Source organism: Acinonyx jubatus, chromosome B3 (assembly GCF_027475565.1).
Source record: "Acinonyx jubatus isolate Ajub_Pintada_27869175 chromosome B3, VMU_Ajub_asm_v1.0, whole genome shotgun sequence".
NCBI lineage: Eukaryota > Metazoa > Chordata > Mammalia > Carnivora > Felidae > Acinonyx > Acinonyx jubatus.
Window position 1 is genome coordinate 39,107,677 of NC_069386.1, and position 17,272 is coordinate 39,124,948.

General features: G+C 44.1%; 1 long non-coding RNA gene across 3 annotated transcripts in view; it reads right to left on the bottom strand.

Moving 5' to 3' along the window:
- Positions 1–17,272, bottom strand: part of LOC113601847 (uncharacterized) — a 38,263-nt gene that overhangs the window by 7,166 nt on the left and 13,825 nt on the right. The window contains exon 1 of one of the 3 annotated variants that reach the window (XR_008299115.1): positions 8,018–9,617. The exons of the other annotated variants lie outside the window; for them this stretch is intronic. This is a non-coding gene — a long non-coding RNA (uncharacterized LOC113601847). Of the gene's footprint in view, positions 1–8,017; positions 9,618–17,272 lie in introns of those variants that run through there. 3 annotated transcript variants of the gene reach the window in all.

Consider the following 17,272-nt stretch of genomic DNA (forward strand, 5'->3'; position numbering starts at 1 on the left):
TGCCTGGGGCTCCTTCTCCCCTGAATGCCAATGTCCTGTGCTGCTCAACTTCCTGCATTTATTTCCTTGCCTCACAGTCTGACTCCCCACTATAGGAATTTGTGTTCCCAGGGCCCACTTAGTACCTATTGAATGAAGGCATGCAGGAATGGGACATCTAACTGGAATGCTGGGGACACTGTCATGAAGTTACAAAGAAAAAACTCTTTGGGCCAATCCCTGGCTAGCATGGTATCATCTTGGGTTAAACAACAGGGGAATTTTGCACCTGGAAACTTGGGGTCATTCCTCCCGTGACTAAGCCTCCAATTATTGGGAATGAGGTGAGAGGAGGAAGAACTGGAGTCCCGGGAGGAGTGATTTCTCTTTCATGCCCTGCTCAGGTATCACCTTAGAGAGGTCCTTTTTTAACTGGAGTTTAACTGGTGGCTCAGTGGCCACATACCCTCAGATTTTAGCTACCTGGGAGCTAGCCCAGAGCTCACACTCTGTTGTTGAGAATGATGAGCTCTGTCTCCTAGTGAGAAGCATGGTATGTTCTGGAGCCGAGGTGGTGCTCTGGCCCAGCTGGAGTCTGGCTGATGTGGTCTGAACCCTGTGCTCAGCCATTTCCTAATCATGCGACCACAAGCAGATGACTCAGCTTCTTTAGGCCTCAGTTTTCTCATCTGTAAAATAGGGATAATATGCTCCTACCTCAAAGGGTTGTTAACTCAGTTGACTTCTTTACAGAAACTGATAAGCTAAGCCTAAATTCATATGGACCTTGACTAGCAAAACAATCTTGAGAACAAAGAACAAAGTTGGAAGACTCACACTTGCTGATTTCAAAACTTACTACAAAGCTACAGTAATGAAGACAGTGGGGTACTGACATAAGGACAGACATACAGATCAATGGGATAGAATTGTGAGCCCAGAAATAAACACTCACATATATGGTCAATTGATTTTTGACAAGGATATCAATACAGTTCTTAGGGGAATAAGAGACTTTTCAACAAATGGACAAGTCGATATTCACATCCAGTGGAATGAATTTGGACCCCTTCCTCACACCATGTGAAAAGAAATTAAAATGGAACAAACACCTAAATGTAAAAGCTAAAACAGAAGAAAACATAGATGTACATACTTGTAACCTTGGATTAGGTGATAGCTTCCTTGACATCATGCCAAAGGTACAACAGATAAAGTGAGCACCATCAAAATCAAAAATGTTTGTGTTTCAAATGAAACTATCAAGAAAATGATAAGACAAGCACAGAATGGGAGCAAATATTTGCACGTCATATTTCTGATAAAGGATTTGTATCTGGAATATATAAAGAACTCATGATTCCATAATAATAGCTCAATAATAAAAAGACAAGTAGCCCAATTTAAAAATGGGCAAAGGTGGGGCACCTGGCTAGCTCACTCAGAAGTGCACACGACTCTCGATCTCAGGGTCATGAGTTCAAGCCACACATGGGTGTAAAGATTATTTAAAATCTTAAAAAAAGATAGATAGATAAAAATGGGCAAAGGATCTGAATATACATTTCTGCAAAGAAGATACACAAATGGCCAATAAGCACATTGATGAAATAAATAAACAGTAAAACCACAATGGCATACCACTTTGTTGCTAATAGCATAGCTGGAATAAAAAAGTCATGTAATATCAAGTGTTGTCAAAGATGTGGAGAAATCAGAACCCTCATACACTGCTGGTGGGAATGTGAAATTGTGCAGCTATTGCGAAAAGCAGTCTGCCAATTCCTCAAAAGGCTGAACATAGAGTTACTAGATGACCAGCAGTTCCATTCCTAAGTATATATTCAAGAAAAATGAAAAAACCAAAGTTTACACAAAAACTTGTACATCGATGTTCATAACTACAAGAACTCTGATGGGGCTCCTGGGTGGTTCAGTCAGTTGAGCATCCAACTCTTGGTTTCAGCTCAGGTCATGATCCCAGGGTCGTGGGATTGAGCCCCGTGTTGGACTCAATGCTGAGCATGGAGTCTGCTTAAGATTCTCTCTCTTTCCTGCTGCCCCTCTCCCCCGCTTGCTCTCTCTCTCTCAAAAAAAAATCTGTGATAGATAAAAACTGGAAATAACTTAAATGTCCGCCAGCTGATGAATGGATACACAAAATGTGGTATATCCATACAATAGGATAGTATTTAGCAGTAAAAAGGATGAACCTTGAAAACATTAAGCTAAGTGAAAGAAGCTAGTCACAAAGGACCATGTATTGTGTATGATTCTGTTTGTACAAAATGTCCAGAGTAGGCAAATCTATAGGGACAGAGAACATATAAGTGGTTGCCTAGGGCTGGGGGTTAGGGGAAAATGGGGAGTGACTGCTAATTGGCACAGGGTTTCTTTTTGGGGGGATGAAAATGTTTTAGAATTTTCTGTGGTAATGGTTGCACACCATATATTAAGAACTACCAAGTTGCCTACTGTAATGGGTAAGTTGTATGGTATATGAATTACATTTTGATAAGGCTGTCATTTATTTTTTTTAACGTTTACTTATTTTTGAGAGAGAGAGAGAGAGTGAGTGGAGGAGGTACAGAAAGAGAGGGGGACAGGATCAGATGCAGGCTCTGTGCTGACAGCAGAGAGCCACATGTGGGACTTGAACTCAGCCACCCAGGTGCCCAATAAAGCTGTCATTTAAAACATTTAAAAGCAGCTGAAAGGACTCAATGAGTTTGTAATAAGGGAAGTGTGCAGTTTGTGTTCAAATAATCCCATTGTTACATGCAGAGAAACGGGTGGGCAAGGCAAGGTGACCCAAGTGGAAGGTGAAGAGTGGGATAAAGAATAAAGTAAGCAAGTGGCCATCTCTTGATTTGGGCTCAGATCATGATCTCACAGTTCATGAGAGGTAGCCACTTGATGGGCTCGTGCTGACAGCATGAAGCCTGCTCTGGATTCTCTCTCTCTCTCTCTCTCTCTCTGCCCCTCCCCTGCTTGCGCTATCTCTCCCTCTCATTCTCTCTCAGACTAGATAAACTTTTAAAAAAGAAGAAGAAGAAGGAAGGAAGCTTGAAGGGACCTCTGCACCTGTCCTGGCCTGCATGTGGTGGAGGGAGTCTCTGGACACATCCCAGCCTGGAAGCTCCGCTCTCCCAGGGGAAGGGCTGTGACTGGAGGGGTTTGCTGCCACCCTGTGGAATTAGCAAGGATTACAGTTATGGGGACTTGGGTCTGATAGAAGCTAGCTGCTACGATGTGCTCAGCCCATACAAGAGAGAAACAGACCAGGCCTTCAGTGAACTTACTGTACAGGCTTGAAGAAAAATAATTGCAATCTATCCAAATACTTGGATGATAGCAGCAACAAGCTGTGGAAACAGAAGAAAATGCAATTCAGGGGTCCCTGGCTGGCTCAGTAGAAAGAGCATGTGACTCTTGATCTTACAGCCGTGAGTTTGAGCCCCATGCTGGGTGCAGAGATTACTTAAAAAGAAAACACAATTCACAGAAGTCTAGGATTAAGGAAGGCTTCAAAGAGGAATGGTGAGGGAGGCAAAGGCTCTGAGGCTGAAGGCACAGCAGGAGCAAAGGCATAGAAGTGTAAAAGGACATGGTGTGCCGCTTGAGCAGCCAGGAAGCTATCATCCGCTGCATGGAGCCTCTGTGGAGTCCTGAGTGCCCCCACGATAAAGATGATACCTCCGTTATTATTTCTTGTGGCGTTTTGTAGAATACCTCCACATCACCTCATCTGAGTCTTCTCAAAGCCTCGTGGGGGGCAGGGCTGAACTTAATGCCATCTTTTCGTTTAACAGAAGTGGAAACTGAGGCCTGGAGAAGTGAGGTCGTAGAGCTGGGGTTGGAACATGGGCCTCCCTGTCTGCTGACTTGTTATCTGTGTACTGAGGAGAAAGGGGCAGGGGAACCCGGGGACAGGGAGGAGAGGGAATGGTCTAAACTGGCTGAGATGATGATTTTCTTTTTGAATATTAAGGAGAGACACAGGAATGTCAGACCCAAGAGTAGGATGGTTGACAAAGTTGGGCATGTCCTAAAATGCAGGTTAGATCAGAAACCTGCCATAGCTTCCCATTGTTCCCAGAGCAGTACAACAGCTTTGACCTAGCATTCAAGGCCCCCTCACAAGAGGCAGTGTAATCCAGTGGCTAAGAGCACAGGCTTGGGTTTGTAATCCCCACTCAGCCGCTGTCCAGCTGTGACCCAGTGAATATCCCTTAACATCTGGTACCATTTCCTCCCCTATAAACTATGGATAAGGATAGCACCCACCTCACAGGCTGTAAGCAGTAAACAAGTAAGTTATATAAGGCACTCAGGACTTTGCTTGCTATTAATTATTATTATTATTATTATTATTATTCAGAACAGAGCCTAATTCTTGGCTCCTATCATTGAGTCCAATCCTTCTAGTTGGACTCCTGGCTTCTCTAGTACACGCCATGCACAATGGTGCCTCCAAGCCTTTCCGCAAGATGTTTCCGCACCCTGGAATGAGCCCACTCCACTGGTCCCTTTTTTCGAGATCCTTTCAAACACTGCCTCCTCCTGATGTCTTCCCTGATCCTCTCCAGTTAGAACCACTTCTGCTTTTGCCCTTCCTTTGCACCTTGCCTAACCCTCTCATTCAGAGCTACTTCCTTCTGCAACAAATGTGCACAAAATGTCTGTCATCCTTGCCTGGAGAACTTAGGAAGTGAGTTTCCTAAGGACAAGCATGGTGTCTTACATCTCTTTATGACTCAGGGAGAGCTGACATGGAGTAGCACTAACTCAATAAATGCTTGTGGAAAGAAAGCTAGAAAGCAGGAAAGCAAAGACAAAGGGAAGGGGGGAGGGAGGCAGAGAGGAAAGAAGGAAGTGGGGGGAGAAAGAGGAGAGAGAGGGGAAAAGTGACCTGGAAATGAAGCCAAGAGAGACTTTAAGAGAAACCAGCCCTGGCCGTGTTTACCAAAGACTTTGGGGAAGAGACAGGAGACTTTGGGTGATTTGCAGCTCAGGTTCCTGGGCTCTTATTTTCATTCCTTAAGCCACAGCATTGAAAAGACTTTGAAAACCTCACAGTGGCTCTGGGCTTGCTATTTAGCCCCTCTGAAGCTCCATTTCCTCATCTGTGACACAGATAATAATGGCACTTAATCTAACTGGGCTGTTGGGAAGATCAAATGAGAAAATAACTAGAAAAATCCTGGGCACCTGGGCCATAGTAAGTACTCAATGAACGTTATATATTAGGATGGTGATGGTTTGGTAGTTCTAAGAATTCCAGACATGTCCAAATAAAAGACTGCTCACTGCTGGGGAGGGTAGGTGCTTTCTAAGCTTGGAGAGATGCCTTTTGTCCTAGAGCCCTGCCCAGTGGTCACACAAAGGTCACTCAGTGTTTTCTCCGGGGCCTTCCCACCCGTCCCTGCAACAAGATACACAATAAAGCCTCCTGATTGCTTGATTAAAGGAAGTGGATACACAATTAATTTCAATTTTAGGCCTAACCCTCCCAGCCTTTCAAAAAGAATTGCACACCCTATTCCAATTTACACACTGAAACAATATGAAATTTTCCAGCGGGTTCTGAAGCCTTTGAAGTGACCAGACCAGACTATTGATTTATTTCCAACTAACCTTTCTCTTTGAACCCAAAAGGGTCAAGGTTAATTATACAATAAAACACCCTGTGCCCAGCTGCCCCCTTTGAGGGCTCAGGGAGCCCCCAGACCTTTCCAAGCCAGCAAGCGGCGGATCGTATTTCTGATTCCTTCTCTGCATTCATTTCCTTCATCAGGACCCATTAAGGAGAAGAAAAAAACCTCAACCCCCTCATTTCCTCCCTGAGAGATAAATTTTAATTTGCTGGAAACCAACAAAGGGGATCTAAACCATGTTTCTAGGCTGTGCCCTCAGGTTGAAAACTCTAGTTGGGAGCACAGCACCTATTCTGGGACTGGCTGGGAAAAGGGGGGGGGGAAGTGGTAGAGGGACGCAAAGGGGTACACACGCACCCCCATCTGCCTCTCCCCCACAGGGGGAAGGGAGCCCCTGGAGGGATCGACTCTGTGGATGCTACCAGCGTGACCAGGTGGCTGACATGGGTTAACCCACTGGCTGAGGCTTCTCCTGTGTGCACTAGGTCGGCCCTCAACAGCCTCACCAGGTGGGCGCCATCTAATCCCTGCTTCCCATCACTGAAACAGGCTCGGATTGGTAACACACCTGGTTCCAGTTATCATAGGCAGGCAGTGGCAGGGCCAGGATTGGAACCCAAAGTTTTGTTCTCCTTGTAAAATAATGGGTTCTCTTCCCCTGCGTCTTCCCACCCCAGGGAAACAACATAATGTAAAAGTTCTTTTTATTTCCATCATTAAAAGAAAAAGAAAGAAGATTCAAAGTTGTTATCTAATGTATAGTCCATTATCCAGTGTCCTCAATTATCCCAACAATGTCCACCTTAGCTGTGTTTCCCAGACCCAGGATCCAACCAAGGCTCACACACTCTCTTGGCTGTCATGTCCCTTTACTCTGCATTGTCCCAGAACAGACCCATCCTTCTCTGCTCTTCCTGACACTGATATTTCTGAAGGGACAAGGTCAGTTGCCCTGCAGAGTGACCCATGGTGTGGATTTGTCTCATGTTTCCTCCTGACTAGAGAGTCAGATAATATTTTTGCCACAAGCAATTCACATGTGATGCTATATTCATTTTAGCATCTGGAGTCCCATGATGCCAACAGTTTGTGATGAGGGACCTAGACTGATGTTTGTCCTTGGCCTTCTAGCGGCTTCTCAGGGTGGGGGTGCCTTTAGCATTGGCCACAAAGGAACATGCTTCCTAGGACTCTTCCGACCCACAGACTACAACGTAGAACCTTGGGAGGAAGTTCGCCAAACAGCTCAAGACACATTTTCCCAGTTCTTCTCGCTGGAACGTTCCCGTGTTGGTGTCAAGGCTCAACACCCATGTCTCCACCCCCATGAGGCCTTCATAAGTCTCAGAATAAACGCTCCCTCCTCTGCTCCACAACCCTCTGTTTCTGCCTCATTGTGTGATTTATATTAAGGCAGTAAAGGTCACTGGGGAGCTCTTACCGCCGCCTGTATGTCCAGGGCCCACCATAGAAAGTTCTCCATAAATATTTGTCAAAAAAGCTATAATCCAAATAACACCAGTCTGCCTTGGGGGCAACCTCAGTTTTACATTTGAAAGAAAAGCCCAATGTCCAATAACAAATTGAAAAGCTATTTAAGTCTGCTGAACGACCTGGAAGAGGTGCCAGCGGATGAATTAGACTGCAGGTCACATACCAGAGTCCTAAATACCCTCTTCACCCATCTTTCTCCCTATCTCATGGCTCTTCCTTCACCTCCAAACCTCTCTGCTTTCTCTTCTTGCCCAAATCCCTCCTCTTTCACAATCAACTTGGTTCATCCTCAAGTGTAAGAAAAATGTATTGATTTAGTTCAAACAAGCAATACACAGAAGCATTCTCCTTGTCTGTTTAAAGTTTATTTTGAGAGAGAGCACGTGTACATGCCAGCAGGGGAGGGGCAGAGAGAGGGAGGGAGAGAGAGAATCCTAAGCAGGCTCCACGCTGTCAGCACAGAGCCCGACGTGGGGCTTGGTATCACAAACCGTGAGACCATGACCTGAGCTGAGATCAAGAGTCAGATGCTTAACCAACTGAGAGACTGAGCCTCTCCTTGTTTAAAGAAAAAAAAAAATGTTGGGTAAGTTCCCTCTCAACCATTCCAAGCCCGGTTCCCTCCTAGGGATAATACCATTATCAGTTTTGCGTATCCTTCCGGGCCTTTTTCTGTGGAATACAGACTTTCCTATATGGATATGCTAAACAATGTTTCCAATTTCCAGTGCTTCACGAACATCCTTGCACTGTTTCCCTGAGCTCATCAGCATGTGTTTCTGTACGGCAGAAATGAGAGGATTTGCTGGGTGTGGGGCACGTGCATTGTGAATCTAATCCAGCCCACCTAATGATTCCCTCCACCCCAAGACACTGTGCATCCTTACTCTCCGCCAGCAGTCTAAGATAGGACCAGGGCTGTTTTTCTTTCCTTCTCTCCCACGGCTGCTCTGAGGACCTTGGTGCAAGCGTGGTTTAACTTCTGTAAATCAACCAATATGATACACCACATTGACAAAATGAAGGATAAAAATCATAGGGTTATCTCAACAGATGCAGAACAAAAGCATTTGACAAAATTCAACATCCATCTATGATAAAAACTCTCGAGGCACCTGGGTGCTCAGCTGAGCATCCAACTTCGGCTAAGGTCATGATCTCACAGTTCATGGGTTCGAGCCCCGTGTCAGGCTCTGTGCTGACAGCGTGGAGCCTGCTTCAGATTCTCTGTCTCCCTCTCTCTGCCCCTCCACTGCTTGTATTCTCTCCCTCTCAAAAATAAATAAACATTAGAATAATAATAAATAAAAAAACTCAACAATGTGGGTAGAGAGGGAATGTACCTAAACATAATAAGGGCCATATGTGACAAACTGACAGCTAACATCATACTCAATGGTGAAAAGCCGAAATCTTTTCCTATAAGATCAGGAACAAGACAAGGATGCCCACTTTTGCCTCTTTTATTCAGCATAATATTAGAAGTCCTTGGGGTGCTGGAGTGGCTCAGTTGGTTAAGTGTCTGACTTCAGCTCAGGTCATGGTCTCATGGTTCATGGGTTCAAGCCCCGTGTCAGGCTCTGTGCTGACAGCTCAGAGCCTGGAGCCTGCTTCAGATTCTGTGTCTCCTTCTCTCTGTGCCCCTCCCCGACTTGTGCTCTGTCTCTTCCTGTCTCTCAAAAATAAACATTAAAAAAAAGGGGGGGAGGGTCCAAGCCATAGCAATTTGGCAAGAAAAAGATATAAAAGGCATCCAAATTGGAAAAGAAGAAATAAAAGTGTCACTATTTGCGAATGACATAATACTATAAATAGAAAACCCAAAAGACTCCACTATAAAACTGTTAGAACTAATAAATGAACTCAGGGGTACCTGAGTGGCTCAGTTGGTTAAGCATGTGACTTTGGCTCAGGTCATGATCTCATGGTATGTGAGTTCGAGCCCCACACTGAGCTCTGTGCTGACAGTGCAGAGCCTGCCTGGGACTTGCTTTTTCTCCCTCTCTCTCTACCTCTCCCCCAGTGACACATGCGTGCATGTGCGTGCTTGCACACACTCACTCTCAAAATAAATAAATAAACATTAAAAGAATAAATGAATTTGGTTGCAGGATACAAAATAAAAATACAGAAATCTGAGACATTTCTATACAGTAATAATGAACTACTAGAAAGAGAAACCAGAAAAACTAAGAAAACAATCCCATTTACAATTACATCAAAAAGAATAAAATACCTAGGAGTAAATTTAAGATGCGAAAGACCTGTATTCTGAAAACTATAAGACACTGATGAAAGAAATTGAAGAAGACACAAATAAATAGAAAAGTATTCTGTGTGTATGGATCAGAAGAATTAATATTGTTAGAATGTCTATACTAGTGTAAGCAACCTACAGATTCAATGCAATTCCTAGCAAAATTCCAAGGGAATTTTTCACAAAACTAAACTAATTCTAAAATTTGTCTGGAACCACAAAAGATCCTAAATAGCAAAAGCAATCTTGAGAAAGAAGAACAAACCTGGAGGTTCGGAAATCACATTCTCCAGCTTTTCTATTTCTGGGTATTTATCCAAAGAAAATGAAAACACTAACTCAAAAAGATACCTGACCCCTGCGTTCACTGCAGCATTATTTACACCCAAAAAATGGAAACAACCTAAATGAATATGAATATGTCTATTCATATTCACATATATATATGACATCTTATCTATTGATCCAAAGATGGAAGGATACACACACACACACATATATACACATACATATATTCATACATACAATGGAATATTACAGCTGAGTAATATAAAAGTAATAAAAAAGAATGCAATCTTGCCATTTGTGACAACATGGATGGACCTTGAAGTTATTATGCTAAGTGAAATAAAAGTCAGATGGAGAAAGACAAATACCATATAATTTCACTCATATGTGGAATCTAAAAACAAATAAACAAAACAAAAACAAACTCATAGATACAGAGAACAGACTGGTTGTTACCAGAGGGGAAAGGGAGTGGGGAGGGGGTGAGCAAAATGGGTGAAGGGACTCACTTGTATGCTGATAATGGTAAGTGGATTTTGAGTGGTGATTATTTTGTAGCACATACAAATGTCAGGTTATAGGGGTGCCCGGGTGGCTCAGTCGATTAAGTGCCTGACTCTTGATTTCAGCTCAGGTCATGATCTCATGGTTGTGAGATCAAACCCTACATTGGGCTCCATGCTGGGAGTGGAGCCTGCTTAAGATTCCCTCTCTCCCTCTCCCTCTCTCTCTCCAACCCCCTAACCAAAAAGTCAAATTATAATGCTATATACATGAAACATACAATATTATATACCAATATTACCACAATTTAAAAATAAAAGAGATCCTAGGAGCTTTTCCTATTGGTAAACACCTAGTTCAATCCCAACAAGCCCCATCCATTGATTTTAGCTGGTTTAGAAATGATTGAATCTCTAGATATTCTTGTTTCCAAGTTGGAATTATCATCTAGTTAAAAAACAAAATTCAACCTAGTACATTCTGTTTTAAGTAATCTCTATACCCAATGTGGGATCTAATTTGTGACCCTGAGATCAAGAGTCACATGCTCTTCCAACTGAGCCAGCCAGGCACCCATAACAGAGAACATTCTCAACCTCTTACTGGCTTTTTCTCTTTTCTTTTCTTTTCTTTTTCCTTTTCTTTTCCTCCTCTCTCTCACTCCCTTTCTATTTTCTTAAGTAATCTCCATGCCCAACATGAGGCTTGAACTCACCATCCCAAAATCAAGAGTTGCATGCTCTACTGACTGAGCCAGCCAGGTGTCCCTCTTACTGGCTTTCTTCAATGATTTATGAACAGAGTGGCATCTAATCTAGCAGATAGAAAGGAGCTCTCAGGAGCTATAAAAAAATGAACTTTTATAGGGAGAAGAGTGTGGGAACAAAGAAGTTACACTAGCAAAAATCTGGATTGGTTGCGACAAAGTCCCTATCTTTTAGGAGATAACAGGGGTCTATCTATCAAGCAGATGACCTCACTAGTGCTGATCTGATAATTTCTGATTGACCGGTTTAAGATTGCATTTCTAGGAGAGCCAAAACTATAAGTTAAGCTCGGTTTGGTGATGAGGGACTTGGCATAAATGACTTTATTATGGGCCTGTTGTCTTCTTTTTTAACACTCACCGGGCCTTTTTCTTGTTTCCCTGTGTCCTTCTTTTTCCCTGGTCCCTGTCTACCTGTTTCTCTGACCCTCCAGTTCTCCTTGGCCAGGCTGGACAGTGCCCCTGGAGCCAGGGCTGGGAGTGAACCTGCTGTTTCTGGGCCAAATCCCCATTCAAGTTCCCACCCTTTGCTTCTGCCCAAAGCGGGCCCAGGATGCATGCATGAGCCAGGCACAGGCTCACCCAGGAATCCCACCTGCCTAAGCCACAGCAAACCTTGCAAATTGTGTGCCCTGGGGATGTATTACCTATTCAAGAACATTAACTAAATCTTTAAAAAAAATTTTTTAAAAAATGTTTTTTAATGTGTATTCATTTTTGAGAGAAAGGGAGAGACAGAGCGTGAGCAGGGGAGGGGCAGAGAGAGAGGGAGACACAGAATCTGAAGCAGGCTCCAGGCTCTGAGCTTTTAGCACAGAGCCCGATGCAGGGCTCAAACTCACAAACCACCACCCAGGCACCCCTAAATCTTTAAAAAATTTAAATCACCAGGCAACAAGTAATGAAGCTAAAACATATGCATACAAATACTTAGCATTTGGGAAATTTTTAAATGAAAAATAAAACAGTGTTAAAGAAAACTAAACTGAAGGGCCACTGGGTGGCTCAGTAGGTTAAACGTCTGACTCCGGCTCAGGTCATGATCTCCTGGGTTTGTGGGTTCAAGCCCTATATCAGGCTCTGTGCTGACAGCTCAGAGCCTGGGGCCTGCTTTGGATTCTGTGTCTCCCCCCTCTCTCTGCCCCTCTCACTCTCTGTCTCTGTCTCAAAAAGAAATAAACATTAAAAAATTTAAAAAAAATTTTTTTAATAAAATAAAAATTAAACTCTAGATAAAACACTGTTGGGGCACTTGGGTGGCTCAGTCAGTTGAGTATCCTATTCTTGATCTTGGCTCAGGTCATGATCTCATGGTTCATGAGCCACCCAGGCTGCCCTGTCGTTCCACTGTAATGTGGGCACATCATCCCTGTAATAAGGCACATACGTTTGTTTTCCAAAGCACCATTCTTATTCCATTATTTCACTTCATGATGACCCTTTGAGGGAAAGGAAGGCCCAGCTTAGAGATGGGAAAACTGAGGCTCTGAGAGAGTTCGCCCAGGATCACAGCATAACAGGGACAGATTTTATCTCAAGAGAAAATAGGAAGGAAAAGAAATGCCATGTTCACAATTTAATGTTCTTACCAAGTCCTACAGTGTCAGTACAACCCCCCCCCTTTTTTTTTTTCAACGTTTATTTATTTTGGGGACAGAGAGAGACAGAGCATGAACAGGGGAGGGGCAGAGAGAGAGGGAGACACAGAATCGGAAACAGGCTCCAGGCTCTGAGCCATCAGCCCAGAGCCCGACGCAGGGCTCGAACTCCTGGACCGGGAGATCGTGACCTGGCTGAAGTCGGACGCTTAACCGACTGTGCCACCCAGGCGCCCCTGTACAACCTCTTTTTAATTACCATGTGAAAAGAAAAGCTCCCCCCCAGGCCTGTCCTCCCTGGCTTAGGTTTATTCATCTCCCCTCTCCTACCAGCCCCCCTCCTTTTGTGTCTTTGTGTCACATCTAGTTAGGCAATAATTTATCCTTTCAAGAAACATCTCTTGAGCCCAGGGGGTGCAGGGTAAATGAAGGGATACAGATGTGAATGATGGGCCAAAATGGAGTCAGCTGCTCTCACCTGCCTGTTGTCTGTCCGCCGTGCCCCCCCACCCCTGTCCCATTCCCTCTCTCCCCTTCTCCTACCCATCAGCAATGTGAGTCCCCATTTTGCTGGGTTCCATTACCCTGTGGCCGATACTGAAGAAAATAAAGATTAATGTGATATTAGCAAATGGGAACCAACAGAGGAGACCCAAAGCAGCACATTTACAGAGGAAAGCCTGCATCCTGTGCCTGATTTCTGCTCTTGAAAAGCAGGCTGCAGACCTGTGGGCTCAGCCCCACCCAGAGAGGCTGACACATCTGGGCCAGCAGGATGTTTCACCCCAGCCTCACAGACAAACCCCAAGAAATAGTAGCTGGCAAGCGAGGGCAGAGAAGAGGGCAGGTCTGCAAACTTGGTGGTGCTGTGTAGCATGCAGCACTTGGGATGACTGTGTTTGTGCATATGTGTGTGTGCGTACACATGCATTTGTGGATGAATGGGCACATGCACGTTTGTGTGTATTTATCCACAGGTGTGTGCACTATGTGTGTGTGTTCAAGTGTGCACGTGTATAAGCATGCACCAGCATGTCCAACCTGGCCATCTTGGCATGACCATACGGTCCTGCTGTGGCCCTGTGGGGTCTTTCATCTCCATAGGGAGCAGCGTCTCTGACAGGCCTAGTGGGACCAGCTGTGGAACCAAAGGCAGGGGCAGTTACAATCACAGGCTGTTTGTTTCTGTCACACTCTTATCTCCACTTTCCTGAGCCTAGGGTTTAGCATCATAAAAATTCAGAGCCTGGAGGGAAACCTGGAGATTACCTAACTCAGGCCATCCCCAGACAGATGGGGAAATCAAGCCCTGGAGAGGGTACCTGCAACAGGAGTAGGTCACACAGCTGGGACAAGAACCCACATCTCCCCACCCACTTTCACCCTCTTGCCACAACTGTACTATTTGGACTTTTGTCTGCCCCACAGTGTGCAAATGAGAGGCCAATGGTTCCCAGCCTAGGGCTGAGGACACAGCAAGGAGAAGGTGGTCTCGGAGTTGGGAGGTGTTTCAACATGTCTGAAAGAGGTCTTCAACTACCTCTATTTTGACCTCAGTCTGAACTTTCTAATTGATTAAATTATTTCCAGCTTATCTCTTAACTCAGGCAGAAGACTCTGTGGGCAAAGCATCCCTTGATGGGAACTAAAACTATCCCCTCAAGCAATAGGGACTGCTCTGTGCCAGCGAGACCTCACCCTTGACTGACCCCAAGACAATAATGGACCTGTACTACCCACCTGCGTGTACCAACCTTAGTCCCACATTTGCCTTACGTAATGCAAGCATTTTCAACACTTTGGAGATGCTAGTCCACTGTCTTCCTGGTGTTGGCCTCACTGAAATAAATTCCTTTCTTGTTCCACTTCCACTCTTCTCTCTGCCTCTGTATTTTATCAGCAGTGAGTGGCTGAGCCTGGTCTGTTTGAATCCCCAGAGCCAAGTGCTCTTGCACCCTTGGGCCCCAGTTACATGTCCATGGCTGTGTCCCTCCCCATGGTCCTCCCCAACTTAGGCTGGTATTAGACTCCCTCTGGGAGAGCACTCTATTCTCATGCTAATCAGAACTCTGGCTAGTGGTCAGATACGCTTTTGATTAATTACAAATGGAAATGAATAAATTTTTACTTGATAAATGCAGTGGGCAAAACTCTTTCAATATGTGGGGGTCATGAGAAAAAATATTAAATTATGTCTTTGATCAAAGTCTTGCAAATGTTTGTAGAATGAGTGGATGAAGGATGACAGTGTAACAGGAGCCTTAGGAGAATGAACTTAAGTGCTTTTTGGTCTCTTCATCAAGAGGAAGTATCAGAGAGGGGGAATGATGGTGGCAGAGTAGGAGGACCCTAGGCTTGCCTTGTCCCATGAACACAGCTAGGTAACTATCAAATCATCCTCAATACCCCAGAAATCAACCTGAAGATTGACAAAACAAACTCCACAACTAAAGGGAGAGTAGAGACCACATCGGAGAAGGTAGGAAGAGTGGAGATGTGGTTTAGGGGAGAAACAGATCACAGGTGCTGTAGAGGGGAAGGACATGTGGTCGTGGAGAAGGGCTAGAGAAAAGAACACACAGAGGAACACACAAGGAGAGCATTTCCCCATAGCCATTGGCTTAGAAAGTGAGAGGGGTTGAATTTTGTGAATTATTGCAACCAGTGACGCTTAAATCCTGAAATTTGAAGTGTCAGTGGGTTGGGCTGGGCTGCAGTGCAGAGTTATCCAGGCTGCTCCTGGAAAGAAGGCAGGCAAACAAGCCATGGGCAGACAGTGAGAAAATAGCAATCTGAAGAGCACCTGGGGTACAAAGGAAGATTCTTTACTCTTCTTGGAGTGTGTCCCTGAGAGACACTGTTCAAAGAGAGAGATGGAGAACAAAGGAGCTGACTAGTGCCATTCCCCCTCCCCCAGAATAAACACAGAGCCACCTGCATGAAAAAGTGCAGCATGGACACTGGCTACCTAACTTGCTTACACCAAGTCCCACCTCCCTGTGCTCTGGTAGGACCATCCTTCTCAGTGCCAGCACAGTGGGCCCCTTCCCAAGATCAGCACAAACCCCTATCTACACCATATCTCCCAACCAAAGAGTTCTGCAGGGCCTTAGTTCTGGTAGAGGTGGTGACAGGTCTCATTTTACAAGCAGACCAGAGCACACCTTGTTAAAGCCCACCACATTTAGGCCAGGGACCAAACACTGCCCACTGCAGGCAAGGAGAGCCTCTGCAGATGACTGGCCTGAAGATTAGAGCAGCCAAAACACTATAGCAGATTGAATGCAGCACCAGAGGTACTCCCTGAAGTGCCAGGCTCTGGACACTACATGATCTCTTCTTCATAAAGCCATTACTCTCAGGAGCAGGAGACATAACTGGCTTTTCTAACACACAGAAGAAGGCAGAGACTTAGACAAAATGCTAAGGCAGAGGAAATTATTCCAAATGAAAGAATAAGATAAGGCCACGACCAGAGATCTAAGTGCAACAGATATAAGCAACAAGCCTGGTGGAGAATTTAAAACAACAATCCTAAGGATATTCACTGGGCTTGAGAAAAGAATGGAAGACTTCAGTGAGACCCTTACCACAGAGACAAAAGAGTTCAAAAAGAATCAGAGATGAAGAGTATAATAAAAAAAGATTGGAAACAGGCTTGATGCAATGAACAGCAGGCTGGAAGCAGAGGAATGAATTAGTGACAAGACAAAATAATGGAAAATAATGAAGCTGAACAAAGGAGAGAAAGAAGAATTATGGGACATGAGAATAGACTTAGGGAACTCAGTGACTCCATCAAATGTAATAACATTCATATTATAGGAGTCCCAGAAGAACAGGAAGCAGAAAATTTATTTGAAGAAATAATAGCTGAAACCTTCCCTAATCTGGGGAAGGAAACAGATACTCAGATCCAGGAGGCACAGAGAACTCCCCTCAAAATTAACAAAAACAGACCCACACCCAGACATATTATAATTAAACTGGCAAAATATAATAAGGAAAAAATCTTAAAAGCAACAAGGAAAATGAAAACAATTACTTATAAGGGAAAATCCCTAAGGCTATCAGCAAATTTTTCAGCAGAAATTCTCCAAGCCAGAAGAAACTGGCATGATATATTTAAAGTGCTAAGTGGGAAAAAATATGCAGCTAAGATACTCTATCCAACAAAGTTAAAATTCAAAATAAAATTAGAAATAAAGAATTTCACAGAGAAGCAAAAAATTAAAGGCGTTCATGAGCATGAAACCAGCCCTGCAAGAAATACTAAAGGGGACTCTGTGAATGGAAAAGGAAGACCAAAAGTGACAGTATGAAGATAGGAAACACAAAAGCAATAAAAATGAATACTTCTATAAAAAAATCAGTCAAGGACCTCATAAAAAAAAAAAAAAAGATGGAGCATCTGGGTGCCTTAATCAGTTAAGCATCTGACTCTTGATTTCAGCTCAGGTCATGATCCCAGAGTCATGGGATTGAACCCTGCATTGGGTTCCATGCTGAGTGTGCAGCCTGTTTAGGATTCTCTCTCTCTCTCTCCCCCCCCCCCCCGCCGACCCTGCTCTTTCACGCTTTCAAAAAAAAAAAAAAAGAGGATATAAAATATGACAACATATATGAAAAACATGGAGAGAACCAGAGTAAAGAATGGGTTCAAGCTTAAACAACCATTAACTTAATATAGACCACTATATGCAGAAGATGTTATATACAAACCTAATGG